General features: G+C 36.8%; 1 protein-coding gene across 10 annotated transcripts in view; it reads right to left on the bottom strand.

Moving 5' to 3' along the window:
- Positions 1-19,764, bottom strand: part of HDAC9 (histone deacetylase 9) — a 440,323-nt gene that overhangs the window by 254,944 nt on the left and 165,615 nt on the right. The window lies entirely within an intron of this gene.

Raw genomic sequence — 19,764 nt, 5'->3', positions numbered from 1 at the left:
TATATTTGGTTAATAAAAAAACTACATTTGGTTAAAAATCATAGTACTTGAGCACAGAATTGGCAGGAGCAAATTTAATCCAGTAACTTCACTGCATGGCTCATTTTAGTTCGGAATGTGCAGCAGTTCTGAACAGTGACCACATCAGATAAAGTTCTGCTACTAAGCAAATGGAATCAGCAGTCCCTGGCCCGAGCATTACCAATAACAAACATTTAATTGAGTTTCCACTGACTCAAGCTTATTCAAAGGGGCACATTCCTTCCTCCAGGTAAGCAATGTGTAAGACCAAAGCTTCAATGTTCTGCATGAGAAGATAATTACAGAAGGCAAAGCAAAATTGGCTATTTTTGCTTCCCAAACAAAAAGCAAGGACACAGAGCAGAAGTATTTCAAAAGAAACAAAATTAGAATGCATCTGTCTTTATCCTTACTCCTCCTCAATACTTTCACACATATACATGCAATGTGCTGGCCTCTCTAAAGCCCAACCTCACCACACAGCTCAGGGAAAGATGAACAGTAAGATGTCAGTTTCAGAGGAGCATCAAGGCCTTCTGAGCTCCTCTAAACTCCTTCACTGGAAAAGACACTTTATAAGAGGAAAATATCAAGAGGGTTCAACTTTCATTAGCCAGGGATTCCAAATAAGATGTACAAACAGTACATTCTCTGTTTAAAATGCAAACAATTGCTAAATAATCAACTAAAAAAAAAAAATAAATTCTTCTGCCTATCAGTACTGCGGTGATGATACCAGTAGTGAGCCATAGTTGTTCAGTTTTCCTGGCTGTTAGCAACATGAACCTGGTATGACTTAGAACACAATCAGTTTTGCATCCGAAACCATACCGATTACTTGGTGAGAAGCTGACAGTAAATAATTTCCTCGTTAATGTTTGGAGTTTTCACCAACAGGTTCCCAGGAGAACATTTCACCTTCTTTTTCCTCATTTCCTCCCTTCCTCATTCCATATCAGAATTACCTTGTTCCTTACAGCTCTGTCAGGTTATTGGATTGGGCTGGTGAGATTTAACACTTAACCTGCTGCTTTCCAGAGCTGTCCTAATTTAATAAGGCACTGAGAAGTGCCACGGGGATACTGAAGTTCTGTAGTTCCGTGCTCACTGCCCAAAACACTGGAAAGGACAAGTTTCTGTTACCTTTAGGAACCAGATTTGAAATAAGCCTGTGGTCATTATGTAAATTTACAGGCATTTTATTGAAAGTGCAAAGTGCTTCCCAAATGGCAAACCATAATAAATGATTTCTCTCCTTTTTACAATCTCTAAGTTCTCTCTAGAATAGAATAACTATTTCACTTATAACCTCCTGCACAAGTAGCTTTATTTTGCCATGCCTCTAGTTCCCAATTTTGCAATCTTTATAGCTTTTATAGTTTTTAAGTCCTTTTATCGCTGTTTACAGATAATGATGGCATCAAATGTAAAATAAACGTTTCAAGAATATACCCAAAATTTATGCAAAACAATGGAAAACATGTTAATTAATAAAGAAGGATAATATTTGTTTCTAGATTTTTTCTGAAATTGTTAAGAGTGAACCAATAAAATAATGGCTCACAAGTTGCAGAAAAGCAACTGGAAACAAAGAAGAGCCACTGAAGACAGTCCAAAAAGAATACATAGCATTTCAATATTATCCTATGTACTTGTTTTGTATCACCTACTTATTGTTAGCAAGTCTTACCTAATCAGGCTTCAGTAAAATTCAAAGAAATGATATGCTGGAAGAAAATGTTACAACTCCCAGAAACCATATCTAACATATTCATGAAGCAGAGCGGAAGGTTCAGCTAATTATTAGTGTAGTAAATCTCACTTCACCCTGGATTTAGATAAATCATCTTTTGCCTCACATAGAAGTTTGACTTTTTGAAGATTATTTCAACATTTTTTATGTTAATTGACTCTAGCAATAGAATTTTACTCACAAAACAATTTTAAGTCTCCATGTTGTGCCTTAAATAATAACATATAAAGTAAGGGCTAAAACCTCAAGCCCTTATCTGTTTAAAGAGGGCACTAGGAATTCATAGACATTCGGTATTTTTGATGCTCCATGCTCTAGTTCCCATCCATAGCACACAGCTCACACACTTCACAAAAGTAATCATGTGAATATATTAATATTTAAAGAAAGTTGCATAAGGTGACCTCCTGAAGAAATCAATAATACTGCATGCTGAGTAGGGTACAAATGGGGTGAATTTTATAATCACTGCAGTTGGGCAGGCACAGAACAATGAATTTATAGAATTTATCTTTCATTCATTCTGGACATAGATAAAGCAGAGGACCAGTAGGAAGAAAATGTGATGCACTCCCTATTCCTATTGGCCTCCTGCCCTATTATCCCTTCTCAGGTTCTCCATTCACTCTTTGCTATCTCCTTCCTAAATGTTCCTGCTCCCACTGCTCAGTCAGTCTCACTGTTCCCACTTTGCCCTGGCTCCTTGGCTGACCAGCTATTTCCTCCTCACTCACAATTTGTTTTTCTCCCCTCCTTTCTCTGATGCTTCTGGTTTCCAACTGCTCCTTTATCAAAATCTACTCCCTACCACATCTACAGATGGAGAAAGAATGGGTTCAGGGTAGACCAGACTCCTGCCTTCATTCAGGTACCCACACTTGGATGCGGGCTGCTTTTAGCTGCCCAGTGATGAGTAAGCAAAAAGATAAGTAAAAAGGACCAGAACACAACATCCTAACTGGAGACAGAATACTTGGACATTTTATCAGGAATACAACAGTAAAACTTGATCTGCAATTTAAATTTGGCCAACAAAAATAGATTTGCACAAAGTTGCCTTTCAGCTACAAATATCATATGCCAAGTTCCTGATTTAAGGCACAGAAAGCAACAGAATTTCTCACTGTAGAATAGGGAAGACTGATGGAACTTTTCAAGGGCAGAATAGTTTATTTCTGTTCAGTCCTTTTCTCAAGAATGGTTGAAATGTTTTGCCCAACAATAATGAGAGTGAGGGAAAGCCATATTTTAGCAGACAGCTGAATGACACCTTTAAAAGTCTCATAAATATTTACTGTCATTCTAAATCATAAATGTTAGTAGCATGTCACACTAGTATGAAAATCTCAGATTGTTTACAAGTCAACCTCATCATTTTTGACCATGTCTACAATGCTATTCTGTTCTAATCCAGTACAAATGACTGGCTTTCATTCACAAAGCAAAACAACACACTGATACATCCTCAGCTATAAGAATGAAAGAGTTACTGATGATGAAAGAAGACTTATCAGTTATTTGCTATTAACAGATTGCTAAAAATACAACTTAACAGATGTAACTCATGGCATCTGGTAATGTTGTTGTCCTTGCTGTCCTAAATCACATTTCCCCATGGTTGTTGAAAAGCTTGGGCAACATCATTCCAGGTGACAGACAGCTCGTCCACCCAATTTAAGGCACCACATAAAACTGAGTCCTGCTATTTTCTAAATAATCAAATAAATTCACCTACAAGTTCCTTGTAACCATGAAAGTAGAAACTCATTTCTTTCCCTATCAGATGTACTTCCTCAAAATATGTTTCTGGTTAAAGGGATATAATTTTTACACAGACTTTTCAAAGACTAAAGTCAGTTTAAGAGGACAATGAACATCCAACCAAGTCAGCAATGACACCCAGAAAATTCTATATTTATTTATTTTTATTACGAATTGACCAATATTACTTTATTATGAATTTTAAATGTTATTACTCCCACAAGGTATAAATAGATTTCTACAGAATCAGTATATTTTAGTGCAGTATCTAAAACAACATACATCAAAGTTTTTGGAAGTTGCTACTGACCTCAGTACATGTAAATCAGATCTTTTAATAAAAGCTTTTCCGTTATGAGTTGCAGCAGAGATAAAGCCTCTTTTAAGGAAGAAAATTTCATCACTTAGGACTACTATTTTATGATGTTTTTTTTTATGAAAGCAGAAAGTACAGGACTTCATCATTTTACTATTGTAATTGTAATCATTCTTAGCATGCAACTACTACAAATTGTTCATATAGTCTTTAAATTTCAGCTTTAGATGAACTTTTCTTGACCTGACATTTTCAGAATCAGTCAACAAAAGGTGTTCTATACAACAGAATTATGGAGTGAGGTCCACATACAGCACATAACACTTCAGATTGATGAGGAATTTATGGGTCTCTAAACATGCAGTACTAGCTAGGCAGAACTACTTTATTCATAACCTTACTCATTAAGAATTTACTAACAGAAAGCTAAAAAAAATTGTGGCCCCTCAAGCCACAATGAGCCTTGGGCTCTTCCCAATAACGTGATAACTGCATAGTAATAAAACAGGGACAACAGCTTTCATTTACTTCTCAGCTTACCTGTGGCAAAGTAACTTCAGCAGCAGGGAGCTCAGCATATCCTAAGAGCCTATATAATTTCTTTACTTCTCAAGCAGTAATAGCTGCAGTACAGACATAAGTACCAAAAGAGAATATGGAGTTTATCACAGGCTTCAAGCTCAATCAGGCATGGCAGCCCTGAAACAGGCCTCAGTTCTACCAAAAAATATTTTCTGAGAGACTGAAAAACATTTTCATACGATTTTCTTCTTTCTAGAACAAGTAAGAATAATACTAATTTTTATGCTTTTCTTTTAAAGTCAGTGACAGCCAAGAGACATAACTTAAGATCACTAATTCTGGAAAAGCAGTAATTTGTAAGATTTTGAACCAGTTGTATATCTATTCTTATCACTGTGAATAACTGATCAACATCTTTCATTATTTAGATACAAAGTCATGAAATGTTGGAATTGGTCCCCAGATTCTACACAGTTTTCTAAAGTTTGTGCAGCTTCTTTGGGTTACTGATATCCATCCCATGAGGACTGCTTTCATAGCACCAAGACAGAGTCCTAGCTTCCCAAAGATGTTATTATGAAATCCATAGCTTTGCATGAATAGAAAAAGAAGAAGGAAAAATGCCAATAGAAATAAAAATTAAGAAAAAGTTGACTCGCACTTCTTTAACTTTGGGAAAGGTCAATGTGAAACAAGGATACTGTCACTCAGGAAGGTGAAATGAATAAATAAAGTGATAAGGACTTTTACAGGGGAAGACAGATGCCTCTTGGCAGAAAAATACATGAAAATATTTATGGACAGCTCTTTCAGAAAATAACAGCCATTAAGCACTGAAATGTGCCACTATCCATGCCAAATATCTCGACATCTAATCTTACTCCATTTTCACTTATTGAAAACTTCACGAACTTTTTATTCTTTGATCTAAAAAGTCACAGTAAACATGCAAATACCAGCTTATTATTCTTGGGAAATTAACACTTAATGTTTTAAATTAAATTTAGGTGATTTGAATTTCCAGCATGCAACAAGGTTTTCTGTTTTCTTTTAATGCGTAGGGGTCTTATACCTAACATATATACATTTTACACATATGATATCCTCCAGGCCAAAGAATCCAAAACCAGATTATGAACATTTCCACAGAGTCCATCTGTGTGTACAGAGACCATAATGTAGCCACTAGGTTGTTTGACATCCTCAGCTTTTTCTGCCAAAGCTAAGAAGTCAAAGGACAGGAGTTAGTAAACTTTGGTATACTCTAGATGGGTCATCCCAAGAAGAGACAGAAGAAAGCAGAAGAAAAGGTTGTAGCAAGTTAGGTGAAGAAGCAGAAAATAAGAAATATTATGCTTTATATAGGACACAAGCATACAGCTGCAAACATTAAATTTACATAAGTTAAACTTGAACTCAGATTAGTAGTCAAATCTCCTAAAGGCTGGAGCTTTCCCAAACTGCACTTGTTTCTTCCGAGTGAAATTAGCAATACTCAGTAAATAGTCAATATTTTGATATCAAGAATTAAGATTTTAAGTCAGTGGAGTGAAATGAGGCAAGTTACTCTAAGAGGCAGCCAGGGATGATAGGCAGTTACTGCTGATTTCCAAAACTGCAACAGCACGCTTCTAAGACCTTACCTCAAACCCGGGAGGGCTAGAGGTATTCAGTTTATTTCAACAGCACATCACCTAACTGCCTGCCTTGGGGGGCACTCCTTGTTCCAAAAGGGACCCACTGACTGAGAAAAATATATCCTCCAGAGTTGCCATCTGATGGAAGAGGAAACATGGCTTTGAGAATGTACTCAAGAAGGGATGAAAAAAGAGGTGGCAAGTATAAAATCAAATTTCTACCACTGCTGCCCTCCACCACTGCACTACTGTATTTTCATTTTTCTGTATTATCCACGTGATACAATATTTTTGATTATTTTACTAAGAGAGATTTTTAAAAGCTGAAAAAGTGTAAAGCTAAGTGATATTGAAAAAAATGGGTACAGAAAAGAACCAAATACTAACTAAGCATGGTGCAAACGGCTGAGAGATTAAAGACTCATATTCTGAGCTATTTATACAATGGATTGAATCCACCACTGGTTAGAAATCTCAGGCTCAGGTGTGTCCAAAAGCCTCTGAGTGGAGAGTTGTGATGAGGCTGAAGTGAACAAAGCTAATGAAATTTTGGGCAGAAATGAGCATTAATTGTGTTCTTTTCCCTGTTTAAATATACACACACTCCTCAAAGCCACACAAGCCAGTTTTACATGATCTGGTCAGTATTAACTAGAACAATATTTACTACAGATGTTGCTTATAAAAAGTAAAGCCAGAAGAAAGTCTCTCCAAACTATCACTGCCTAATAAATTACATGCTGGGCAAATGAAAACAATACAGTTGTCAGATTGTTTCCATACTGCAACATTTGCATTGTCATAAAGCAACATTTTATCACATTGCTGTCATGTTGAGTGAAAAGCACTAGTACTTGAAAAGTCATTCATCTCCTCAAAGTGCTATGTCACTTGTAAAGGTACAAACATCTCTGTACAATTTTTCACCTTTATCCAGTTGATTTATCTCTCTGCTACATACACACAAACATAAATGCATCACTTCTTTGAAGAACCCTGAGGTGAGGGCATTAGAAAATACAACAGGTTAAAAAAAGATGTCTGCAGCACTAAGTATAACACTGTGAATTTTGTTTTATCTCCATCACAACTCCATCTACAAGTAATTTTAATCTGTAGCCGAATAGCTGTAGTTGGTCCTTTGGGTACTGCTTTAGCCTCCTCCTACCTTAGTTATTTACGCCTCTGCTAGCAACAGCTCTTACAGCTAGAAAATATTGCAACACATAACTTAAACTTCCTTTTCTTTGCTTCAGGCTATTATTCCATGTTTTACCATCTTTTGAGAACAAATAATTCCCTTCCTTCATTTATACTGTTACCTTGAAGTTATTTATAGCTTGTGCCCATGTCCCTCGAGCTCTCCCTGTTATAGACTATAAATATAGCTCCCTTAATCCCTCCTCATATGTTTTATCCTCTACTATTTGTACCAGAATTGTAATCTTTATATTTTCTCTTCATTTTAAATTCTTTGGACTGCAACTGCACACTGTATTGTAAATGAGTGGTGAAGCCAAAATCTTTTGTTCCTTTTAAATATGATATTACATCGCTATAATTGTGAACACATTAGCCCAGATTGAAATGCATAAACTATTCTAATTGCTTTCATCTCTTATTTTTAAAACAAGTTGCACTGAATTTACAATTTCACATGCTTTGTCTGAGCTTACTGATTAATTTCACAAAACAGAGCAAGAATTATTTTAGCCAAAAGAGAGCAATGTATACGATTTCAAAAGAAGAAAGGGAAAGGGATATTCTTTCCCCATATGTTCTCTCAGAGACTATATTCTCTTTTAATAGCAACAACAGAGTCAATTTTTGTTTAAATTTTAATCTCACAGATATTCAGGGAACAAATCAAGCCTGATGCAGACTGACTGTGTAGGATGCAGTTATGAGCTGTGAATTTTAATTGCATGCATATTTTGAGACTTGAAAGGATAACAAATTCTTTCAAAGGGTTAACAAAATGGGGATCAAAAAAATGGCCCAATCTTCAGTGGGGCTGTGACACTTGGAACCAGTTAAGGATATGTTGCACAGACTTAAATGGGCTTTCAAAATGTCCTTCATAAGGTGTGCCACAGGAGTTTGTGCTCTGTTAGCTTCTCTGGGCTTTGCATGAAGTTACAAGAATTCTCTCAATGATCAGAAACAGTTCCAAAGATAAAAAGCAGAAGGGAAATAAATACTCTTTTTGAATTAGGAGAAGGTTGATAGTGCAGTGAGGTAACAGTAATTGCCCTTTTTAATAGAGGTCTGGAAAGAAGAATAATGGAAAAAAGATTGATGAGGTTAAAACTGCAGATGGCACAAATCTCTTTAGGATATTTCGTGGAAGGCTCTGAGGAATGCCAGAGGTCCTTATAAACCGTTGCGATTGGGAAGCAAAATAGAAGAGTTTGTTCATTCTTTCAGCTGTGCACAGTAATTTCTGTTGGGAGGAATGAGCGGAATATACCTTAGAACTATTTTATTAACCTTAATATAACCTCCAAAATAGATGGTTGTCACTGTAGACAGCTTGGCAGAAACATGAAGTCAATAGAAATCAAGATTCAAAACTGAAAACAGGAGATACAGAAACTAGAATAAAAGTAAGTTTTCATAATTCTCAATGAAGCTTTGTCATCAGGAATATTCCAAATTGGTTATCCTATCTCAAAAAGAGCCAAGTCAGAAACAGGAAAAGGCTAATTGGATTTAAAATGATTAAGAGTTTGGAAAGACTTCCACAAGAAGAAAAAGTCTGATTTGCACTTCTGATTTGCACTTCTATGTGGGTTTTTTTTTCTTTTCTGCATGGAACACTACTATTTATATCTACTTTAGCATCCATCCATCTGCACTGAAAGAGGAAAACCACATTATAAACGAGCATATTTGCATAACTATGGGCCTTCTGGGGAGTGCAAGTAAGGGTTAGATAATAATAAAGTAGATTTAGTGAAAAAATGTAAGATTAATCTATGCAGCCTTTCTCTTTTTCAAAAACTAACTACTGTCTTCTGGAATGATTTTAATAATTGCATTTACAATCACAAAGTTCAAACGTCTGAAAATGTTATCTAACAAGAAAGCTGAGTTTTCTTTTCTCTACTGATATTTTAGACAATCATTTCTAATACTAAGTTCTGACAGCTGGATGCAAAACATTATTTCCTATCTGAATGTTATTAATCCCTGACGTTTCTGGGTTTACACTCTGTTGTCCCACCTATAATAATCTGTGGCTGTCCTCAGTTCAAGATCACAGACCTTCACAGTAACAGCAACAAAATCTGCTTTCAGATTGCATACCTTAGGTGTGACTGTGAAGATTAGAATCATTTAGAAGAGTTCTGATCCAAAAGATGCAGTGCAGCTGGGCTACAAACCGTACAGCAACAGGCATGAGAATCAAACTGTGCATCAAACTCAAAATTATATTCAGTAAGAAATGACCAGCAAAAACCGCAACAACTCTAAGGTCCTTCTGACCTGTGCTTGCCAGCATGCCAGCATGATTTAGAGATATTGTATGGTTTTGGCTTACGTAGATCCCGGTATCAAATGCTTCTGTAAGTAGCAACTAGGGAGTAGCTTCACAGGAAAGAAATTTTTCCTCCCATAGCTTGAATTCTACTGATTTCCAGGTTGTCTTGGAAGGATAAGTGCATACAGGAGCATTCTTAGGTTACAAAAATAAAAGAGAATCAGGGTATCAGTAGGAGAATGTCTGGCAAAACATTTTCTCCACAGAGGGAGGATTAGAGAAAGAATGAAGCAGAAATTGCATCCAAGAACCATGTAAGCTTTGCTGGAGCAAACTGTTTACATGGCACTGAACCGGCGCTGATGTGGTTTGGGATACAGATGGCTTCCATAACATCTCATTTTGCTGCAGGTTGCTGTACCCAGCACAGATATTTTCTTCTTGATTATGAGCAATGCACACTTGTCAGATTTTTTCTTTTCATTCTAACACACGAAATTTGCCCAGCGGATGAGAAGTACGGGCTGCTTCACAGGAACAGTATTAACGTGCATTCTACTCAATGGTAAAGTGCTATGTAGTTAACCGGAGTTTTATAAGGTGTTAATTAGGCGTGAAACGTTAGCCCTTGTCCTTTAAATGCTAAGAGAAGTTTCTCATGGAAGTATGGCTGAAGTTCTGCTTCCTCCCTCCATGGCCCTCCAACATCAAGGATAATCTACAGCAATACAGCAACGGTATTTCATAGAGGCAATAACACAAACGAGTCTTAGGAATCAGCTCCTGAGGTTCTTGGTGCCTTCAGCCCTTTGCAGCTTGCAAGACTGTTTGAGATAGAAGTCCACCTTTTGTGCTGCAAAGTGTGCAGAGTGAGGAAGAGCACTTGGCCTTAGACATGCATTCAAGCTCACTCCAACTAACCCATGAAACTCAACACATTCTAAAATTTTTGTCAAATTTTAATATACCCATAAGTCTAAAATGATCCTAGAGTTGGAAGATGGAGTAGGATCAGTGATAAATCTATATAAACATCTGATGTAAATTTATATATTATAGTGACAGGAGAGATGCATTCTCTCTTACATGAGATTTCAGAACTTTAGCTTAAGGGCATTTTTTCTAAATATTCCCATTTCTGGCCGTTTATTTTCTGAACAAACTAGTTGTGCCAGTATTTATATCCTTACTCGTTCACAGCATCATTATTACTTAATTCATCTACATTAGCATTCCTTGTTTATTTCTTTGCCTTTAGCCCTTTGATGTTGCCATCTATAATTTCTCTTCTTTCCCAAGTAAATTCTTCAGCTGCCCCATTTTTCATATACTCACTGGTATGAGTGGGAACACCACCCCCCCCCCCAAAAAAAAACAAAAAAAAAAACCACACAAAATATGCACAGAGCTGAGAAAGCTGCCAATCAGGGCAACCAGAAAAGGCAAAAATAAGGATGGTGCAGGTGTCAGGGCAACGGTAATTCATTGCAGAGCACAGATGAGATTGCTCTGCAGGTTCTGTAGGAAAGCTGAGCTGTACTGGGGGATAGGAGTTAGAGATGGTGGGATGGAACAGAATCTGTAGCATGTGCATAAATATACTGTGTCCCACACCTCTCTCTCTCCCAAACAATTAATTCATTCTCAGAAAAAACAGAAAAACAGTCTTTAGGATGGTTTGGAAAATCCCTGAATACTAGTTTATTGTGTGACTACATGCGAGAGTAAAGCACTCCTACATTGTTTTTAATAGCTTTTGCTGATTCTAAAGACAATGCTATTTCTCCATGTCTTCTTTCTAGTGGTTTTGTTTTTTTTCTCCTTTGTTGACAGCAGCTTCTCTCATTTCTATCAAATGTGACTACTTTCACCTATATCTTTCCTACTACTTGCACTGACAGAGCATGTGCTTCAGTCTCCCTCATTTCTACCTCCTACATGGATCACTTGCATCTCCATTCTTTCTCCATCCTCCCTCATAAAGCATTTTAATATAGGAAGTGCCTGTATAATCTCTCACTATTCCTCCATTTATAACACTCTTTGATATTTCTACCAAATCACTTTACCTCATGCCAATCCTTCCCTCATACAACTTGAAGAAACACAGGTAAGACTTATTGTTTCCAATGGAAATCCGTCAATGGTAATCGATAGTAGTATCAATTCTTCAAAGAAACAAAAGAATAAAACTTCATTCTTCTGAATTAGATCCTGCATGAAAATCAGTAACAGCAAATAAAAGGATGGAAACTTCTTGACATGTGCGTAGGAATGAGTAGATCTGTCTTCTGAGCCTGGAACACTGGTGAGCATATGCACAACATGGGCTGATGAGCATCTGCTGGATTCCCAGGGTAAAATGCTCTCCTGAATTCAGGTCCCAACAGATTTCAGCAACTGCTGTGCAAGGATTTTTTGGATGAGAATTCTGATACATCTTTTAATAAATACCTTCATGTAAAAGTAGATATATTCATATAAACACTCTGATAATTTTCTTTTTGCTATTTCCTACGCTGTTATGTACATCAAAATACTAATTTTGTCACTATTCATCTCAACATGAAATCCCCCCCAAAACAGGGGTTTTATTTCATATTTCTTGGTGAGATCGTCATGAAGGAATTCTTTTATGCATTTTAGAACTTCAAAATCAGAACCAAATAAAAAGAATATAAAAAAATTAACAGTCCAGGAGTTTTATCTCATTCATATCCATAGGAAAAAAACATGACAAGGGTTGGGAAAAAGACGTGTTGTTCAGTAATCATGTCAATTTACAGATCAAACAAGTGGATGAGCAGAATAAAGACTTCATGCTCTCCACAAGGAAGGGTGATGTGAACAGGTAAGTATAAGCCAATCCCTAACACATCTTACTGCAGTTGCATAGGAGGAATAAACATCAGAAAGACTCCATAGGAGACTAAGCACTGGCAGTCTGTGTTCCCTATTCCTCCTCAAAATGTTACTCTGCAAAGCCAACAGGGTTTTGGCCTTGGGCACCAAGACAGAAAAAGGAAATTTGGATTAAGAACAAAACAATGGGAGGAAATTATTAAATTAACATTAAGCTTTCTCTTCATTCCATTCCAGATTTCACAGAAATTGAATAGCTGTTATTCCTCCTTGTGGCACACATACCTTCAACCACAGGGATCACAAAAGAGAACAATCACCTCTGATTGTAAAAACATGATTTATAAAAATGGCATTTTAAAAGAATTCATTCCTTTCTCTCTCCTGTCTCTCTCTGATGATACTCAGTTTCATTACCAGAAGGAATGTGTTACCATTAGCACGGAGCATCCTGCATTTCAAGCACAGTCATCAATGAAGGGTTTGAATTCTTGGAGCTCTTGTCATATTTGTACACTCCAGAAGCAGGAAGGAGTTTGCAACCAGGAGACACAAAGCTAATAAAGCAGATGTGTTGGCTCTGCTCACATTATATAAAATTCCAGAGCACTTTTAGAGTAATGTACAGAACTGCAAATCTGACAAAACTAAAGGAGCTGTTTATTATGCAACAGGAAAGTTAAACTAGCACTGTGTCTTTCAACCACATAAAGGCTTCTACTGCCTTTGCATGCTTTTTACACCAGAAACACTTTGAAGCAGATCCTGATCATATTCAGAATGTGCACAAAGACAAATATGACACTTATTTAGAGGAGAAAGGTGAAAAAGAAAAAATGGAGTTCATTAATCTATTAACATTTCACTGTTTTAGAAATGGCCAGCTTCAACTATACTCAAAGGCTGCACCAACACCTAGCTGACAATCTGCCACTTTCTTATTTGTCTTGCTTTTTATCAAACTGTTACTAAAAACTTGCTTCTAGTTACAGTCACTAAGATCCCAGCAAACTTCCTGAGGGGAGAATGTGCTTTACCATGTTTCTGAATGACAACTCTGCTTTAGGATTAAGGTTTTCTAGCAGATATGTTTGTGAAGTAGCCATGAAGAATGATTTGCTAAAAATGTGTCATTTTGCCAAAGCTTCCTGTTATGTCTGTGAAATGCATTTAGAAGGCTAATTAAACAGCAGGCACTGCTTTTACGTAACAAAATGAGAAGGGTCCATTTTAGGGAGCTGTGTGCATATATGACATGTTCACGCTGAACATGGAGCTTGACAGTGCCAGCCCCTAAAAATAGATCCTGGATATCCTTGTTCTCATCACCAGCCACAAGTCTGTCCCCTGCACGGCTGGGCAGCAATCCTGCCCCCTGCTACCTCCTCAGGGAACCAGAGCGCTACCCCAGGTATCTCTTTTTAGTACAACTACAAGAGATAAAAAGGATGTTGGACCTGCTGCAAGCACACATTTGAAACAATATCCTTGCCCCTTTGCAGGCAGCTATCATGTTGTTTTGGCAGCAGGAAGGAATCTGTGGTTTTTCTTGAATGTTGCTCTTCTTTATTTAAACTACCAGAAATAAAGCAAAAATGACAGAATGCTCTGTCTATAAATAATCATTCCGGTGTACAGTTATATTAGGAGGTAACTCAGATGGCATGATAACGCCTAACAGGCTAATCTTAGACCTGTAATGCCATAAGATGAAAATAACTAGGCTAAGAATAACTGACCCAGAGGAGTCAGCCTGTGAAAGAAGATCCACAGAACGGGGCATTTCAGATTTTCATGCATTCAACAACAGTATCTGCCAGCCAGTTTTCATAGAATATTTTGGATTGTACTCATCATATAAAAACAAAACAGTAGTTCACAAAAGTTAAAATGCAATCACACTTGAAATCTTGCCCATCATCTACATCAAAACCTGAAATCACTGTATATATATGCATGTGTGCAAATATACACAAGAGGAGTGATGAATGTTTGCAGACCAGCTAGCTAAGCATTCTGCTTTCTCATAGCTCCTGCATCCTCTACAAAGGCTGTGCAAAAGAAAGGGGCTGGGCAGTTGTTATAGGAATAAAAGTCTGATTATAGCTCTGGTAGTAGGAGCAGTTACAAATGTTCCTCAGATCCAATGCTAATTTTAATGAGGTGAATAACTACTGTACACAGTTTTACATGAGGAAAGACCAGCTGAAAACACATGCTTTTGAGCAAGGGGCAAAGCAGTATACGTGAGAAAGGTGAGCAGCTAAAACAATAAACAGCTAAAGTAAAAAAAAGTCTTTCATGAGTGATTTAGCTCAACACATCAGAGAGAAAGGAGTGCTGTTTTAGTGCAGGTGCTAGCAAACCTTTGTATTACAGGCAGTCTAAGGATATCAGGAAAGAAGGCCAAAGAGGTTTTAAAAATAAAAGCAGAAAAATTTTACTTATTTTCCAGTTCTCATGACTTGCTATTCTTTTAAATCATTTACTTTGAAACTCCTGTTCCAGTCCTTTTCCACAATTTATAAATATACCTTCTAATGCAAAGTAAGATTATCAGGTAACCATCATGATTCCAGAAGCTGGGACATAAGAGAGAAATTTCTTTTTAAAAAGGCAACATGACAGCATCAGAGGACACACAAAATTGACAACATTGGCATTCACTGTCTTCCCAAATAATACATATAAGAAAAAACAGCTTAATTTCATCTGACCACATTTTTTGTTCAACTGAATTCATAATCAGTGTCTTGTCCAGCACATCTGATTGAGCAATGCCTTCACCCAAAATCAGTGAGACCGTCACCACACAAGGTCTGCACTGCTCTTCTCATAGCCTTGACTGTTAAGGCTAAGCCGTACTCTCCGATGACAAAGAATCCAAATACATCAACTCCTATGAAGAACTAGCTCTTTTTCTGACTGGCTTTTGAGAGGCAATGAAAACAGCTTCTCCTGACTGCTGCCTAGAACTTCCCTGAATTGAGCTGTTTCACACCATTTTTTCATTACTCTAAAGAGAATCATAAAGTAAAACATCATCCTCTGTTATCTTTCCTCACTTCAAAGAGTTATTGCCTGAGATAACACATACGTAAGACAGGTTTTATCTGTAAATATTTGCACTCTCTGATTCAAAAATGCAAATATTCCAAGATTTTCAATTTTCACGTGCCTCAAAAAATAAAAAAATAAATAATAAAAAAAAATCTTTACATGAATTTACTTTTTGCAATCTCTCCACAAGACCAGTTGAACAGGTGACAGTTTTGTTTGGCCAGAAATAAAGGGACAACAAATATCAAATAATATTCCCTGATGGCAATATAAATACACATGTACAAACATATTTATGTGGTTATACCGTCACACCACACCACGCAACACGAGATAAATTTTGTACATGACTTACTGAGGGAAGACAGCTAAAAAGAACCCGCCAACTCACATACAATATGATGCACACAAACACCAATTCTGCCATTTATATTCAAAAGACACAGCTTGAATTTTCTGGTCAGTGCAGAGAATAAAATACCACAACTACATTAACTTAATCCATTTGTGAAATCACAAGTATCTTGCACGTGTAGCTTGACTGAGTCACAGAATGGCTTAGGTTGGAAGGAACCCCAAGGATCATCAAGTTCCTATCCTCCTGTCACAGGCAGGGCCACCAACCTCCAGGTCTGGTACTAGGCCAGATTGAACCAGGGCCCCATCCATCCTGGTCCTGAGAACCTCCAGGGACAGTCAATCAGATTAATCACTCTGAATTGTTAAATTCCCTTTAGAACCGTTTTGTTCCAAAGGTTTCTGAGCCTGACAGGTATTATTTTCCCCATCTCACAGAAGAGGAAGCTGACGTCAGCAGGATTATGTAACTCACTCAGGTCACCTGTCAGCTAAGTGACAAGCCAAGGCTTTAAGCTCAAGATCTCCTTGAACTCTTGATTTTTCAACACTGCTGCTTTGGGCAGGAGGCAGAGCATGTCTTACCCAATAAAAGTTGAGGTGGAATTTAGAAAGGCCACTGCAAGGGTACATGTCAAAATATGGTGAATGAAGCAACCATACCCTTTGGAAAAATATCACGGTATGTTTAATCACCAGAGGTTAATAATGTTGGCATTACTCCTTAAAGTCACAGATCTGCAGATGCCATGGCTGTTTATTCTCCTTCATGCAAATGAAATAGGCTTGATTAATGTAGTACCGCATTTGTAATTTATTTGTCACATGTGAATGATTCCTGCCAAGGAATCATTCCTGCTGAACCAAAAGCTTTTTTTTCAAGGGGTTATAGTTTATGAATCATATTGTGATAGAATGGGAGACCTGAATGCTAGAACCTGTTGTGGCATTGCACATATGGCAGTTGTGACTTTGGGGGTAAAATTAAAGAAATATCATAGGAAATAATACCACCTAAATAAGAAACTTAGACTCAAGTTGTTGTTTTTTGTTTTTTGTTTTTGTTGTTGTTTTTTTTTATTATTTTAATCTTGAAACAAAAATAATTATGGTATCAAATAAGAATGCATAAGCATCATTTTCTCAAATAAAGATTCATGGTACATACTGCTGCATTTTAGAGCAACAGTACCATATGGGAGTATCTAGTTCTGTCTTCTCAAGATAGCTGAAACAGCTCTCTGCAATAAGGTGTAGGTGTTTGCAAATTACACAGCTTCTTGAGTCAGTGCCTATCTAGATTGCTCCATTCATAATTAGACTTTTGATTGGTAACTATCTAGATAATCTCATTCATAGTATGATTTACAAGCAGGGATGGAGACAGACAGGCAAAGCAGTAATTGAGGGAATACCAGAAGAACTGCTTTTGCATGACAGAAGCATTTGGTATGCCTGCTATTGTCAGAAATACCTTAGATATTTTGGTTTGCAAATATGTTTCCAGTCGCCACTGCATAGGTCCTCTTTGGGGATGACTCCAGTCTATTTACATTTAGAGTTGTGTAATACATGCCCACTGCACCTGGGAACTAGCAAAGTTGAACACCCACTGACAGCATAAGCTGTGCTTATTCCAAGACTTCAAGAATATTAAAGATGCATGTTGTAAATGTTCAGGTATGTTTTTTTTCTGAAATATGCACAACTTCTTAATCTGTGCAGTGCATGAAGTGAAGATGACTTTTAAGTAAGGAGTGAGTGCTCTTTGCAAAATTCAGGTGGCTGGTTTTAGTTACTACAAACACTAGACCACGTAGTCATGCTCCGGTTACTCCTTTCTCCCCTGTATGCATGCAGTATAGAGACAGTGCACAAAAAGTTATCAGGACTGATTCTGTAAGACTCTGATCTCAAAGGAACTGAAGGTAACTGACAGCAACACCAGACTTTGTGGTCTCGTGAGACATGAATTAAACTACAGACTATGTACAGTATCAAGTACTTGTGGTCTTGCTGTGTATCTCAAAGGCCAACAGAAACACTGTAGAACAATTTGTGCTCTACAGAGTATATATTTAAACATCTTTTACCTCGACGATTTACCTCAACAACAAAAAAAAACAACTCCTCTATTTTACTTGGTGCTACAGAGGAAATTATATATGTTATAGAGGCCTAAGGTAATATCAGCTAAAAATCAAATGTTACAAGACATTCTTGTCTCCACTGAGGAAAAACTCAGAGCTATAAACTTACAGAAAATTACCTCCTTTTCTTGTGTTTTAAATGAGAAAATTGGTATTACTTGAACAACATTACTTAGTGGTTACAAGTTAGCACAGTGAACTTAAAAAAGGATAGATTTTCACTTGCATACAGATAACTTCAACTTGAGACACTATTAAAAAAAAAACCAAAACAATAGAAGGGAAGGTGAAGCAGTTAGTCTTATCTCTCTGACCAGTATAAAAGCACTGGACACTTGCTGAGCTGTTCAAGAAAAGCAATCATTCTTGAACAGTAAGTCAACACAAAAGTTTGCAGAACTGCAACACTTTCAGAGAACATTCTGCTTTTTTCCCATTTTCTTAGCTAGAGCTTCATTGCCCATATTTGTAAACAATTCTTTCACCTGATTCCTATCCTTGACAAAGGAGCTGCAACTGGTGTTCAAAATGTATTTTAAAGAGATAAAGTAACAGTAAATTCTTTGAGAGATCCATAAAGAAACAAATCAACCCAGAAGCTTGATAGAAGAAGAGAAAAATCCCCAATGTTAAACATCACAAGTTTGAAGTGCCCATTCCCTTTAGATATTCACAATTAATTTAATGTGCACTTAATACCTCTTCAATTTCTCACTGACTCTTTCATTCTTTTATCTCCTTAGTTATTATGAGATTTTATGACTTTCTGTACCGAGTAACACTAATCATAAAGTTTAAAAACATCAAACACTTTCCTAACAAGAAAAATGTTGCCATTTGACACAATCATTCACAGTTTAATATCTGAAACCATAAGCCTGCTCTTCAGTTGTATTTAATAAAGAAACAGCAGAAGTTTAAGTTCTCCATCTGTAAAGCAGGAAAATAAACAGTTTTTTAGAAGAAGCAAACAAACATGAGCTCAACAGGTGTACCAAAACAGATCTGAAGAGATCTGTGATCCACACGTGTATTTGTGCTTACAAGGTGGGAAACACTGCAAATTTTGATAAAAATAAAGATATGAAAAAGGGAAGAAAAAAGGGAATAAACTAAAACTATCATACATGTAAAAATTCACATTACATTCTACTTGCAGGCTGTCTATAAAGCCAACCTTACGAAAAACAAAGTGAGAAATCTAGGATTGAAAAGATATAGAGCAGCTAATTCACAGTTTAATAGAGAAGAGTAAAAAGTAACCTCAAATTTTGACTTTTTTAGCTTCTCCAAGAAGAAGCTTCATCTAAATGGCTACAATTATTTTGGCTTAATTCATCATTAAGACATTACCCTCATGTTTCAAACACAGCTAACAGAGAAATCAGAAAATCCAAGGAGAGCTTCAAATGCATGCAGAAACGTCCAGTGTTCCATAAGAGCAGCTTTGAAATACCTTCATTAAAAATACATCCAATTTACATTTCAGTGACTCATTACCTCTGACTACTGCCATTCCAAAATATTTTCTAAAGTAGCAAGATAAGTCATGCATATTGAAGAGACTGTCTTGCTTTACGAGCATTCTTTTTAAAGTAACCTCACAATGAAAACAGAACAGGATTAATATAAAAACCTCTCTGCATGTAAACTTGAGAAAAGGAAGCTCACAAGAAGACCAAATCCTGTTTACAAAATCACATAGGAAAAGAACTGTGATGGGCTGTAATGGCAGCTTTCTGATAGAGGCTGCTGCTGAAATTCTCTCTGTGAATAAGCTCATACCACAAGCCCCATTTTGCACTCACAAAACAAAATAAATGGAAAAAAAAAAAAAAAAA

The sequence above is a fragment of the Meleagris gallopavo genome, chromosome 6, assembly GCF_000146605.3.
Source record: "Meleagris gallopavo isolate NT-WF06-2002-E0010 breed Aviagen turkey brand Nicholas breeding stock chromosome 6, Turkey_5.1, whole genome shotgun sequence".
In the NCBI taxonomy this organism is placed as follows: domain Eukaryota; kingdom Metazoa; phylum Chordata; class Aves; order Galliformes; family Phasianidae; genus Meleagris; species Meleagris gallopavo.
This window is presented reverse-complemented; position numbering and strand designations above follow the sequence as displayed.